Source organism: Bison bison, unplaced genomic scaffold, assembly GCF_000754665.1.
Source record: "Bison bison bison isolate TAMUID 2011002044 unplaced genomic scaffold, Bison_UMD1.0 scf7180017864384, whole genome shotgun sequence".
NCBI lineage: Eukaryota > Metazoa > Chordata > Mammalia > Artiodactyla > Bovidae > Bison > Bison bison.
In genome coordinates, this window is record NW_011494956.1 from 3,932,577 (window position 1) to 3,933,286 (window position 710).

At 29.6% G+C, this 710-nt stretch overlaps 1 protein-coding gene across 5 annotated transcripts in view; it reads left to right on the top strand.

Annotated features, from left to right (window-relative positions):
• Window positions 1–710, top strand: part of LOC105001759 (phospholipid scramblase 2) — a 29,212-nt gene that overhangs the window by 1,065 nt on the left and 27,437 nt on the right. The gene's annotated exons all lie outside the window — the stretch shown is intronic.

Sequence of the window (710 nt, forward strand, 5' to 3'; positions counted from 1 at the left end):
AATGTTGAGAGAAAAGGAAGGAAAGAAAAGAAAGAAAGCATAGATATGCAAAGTTATAGAGGTAGATAAAGAAGATTTATATACATTAAAGATTAAGTGCAAGGGGTAAAGAAGAGTGGAAAGGCAAACAAAGGGATAAATGTAGAAAAAATATAATAGGTTTTAAAAAATTAGAAATTAAAATTACAAAAGGAGAAAAGAAGAAAAAAAATGGAGGAAGGAGGAAAAGAGGGAAAAAAATAAGGGAAAACTCCATAGAACTGCAAAAGCCCAACGTGGTGGCAAAGGTTTGTAACAACAGTAAAAAGTGTGACTGACTATTCACATATACATATACACCCATAAGCAAAATCAAAGCAGTTCAACAAAAATAAAGTACAGTAGTAGATTGACCTGACAATCAAAGGAAACGAAAAATTATATCTACCAGAACAAAACTAACTAAAGCACAAACTGGAAAACAAAACTAAAGCAAGGTGCCAACTGAGGAATAAAGCAGTGAAAATAAAGTTAACAAATATGTTTAGAGGAAAGGAAAGGGAGAAAATAAAGAAAGAATAGATATGCAACTTTAAATAGAGGTAGATCAAGAAGATTTATATACATTAAAGATTAACTGCAAGGAAAAAAAGGAAAAAAGAACATTAGGAAAGGCAAACAAAGGCATAAATGTATAAAAAATAATAGGTTTTTAAAAATTAAAGGTATAA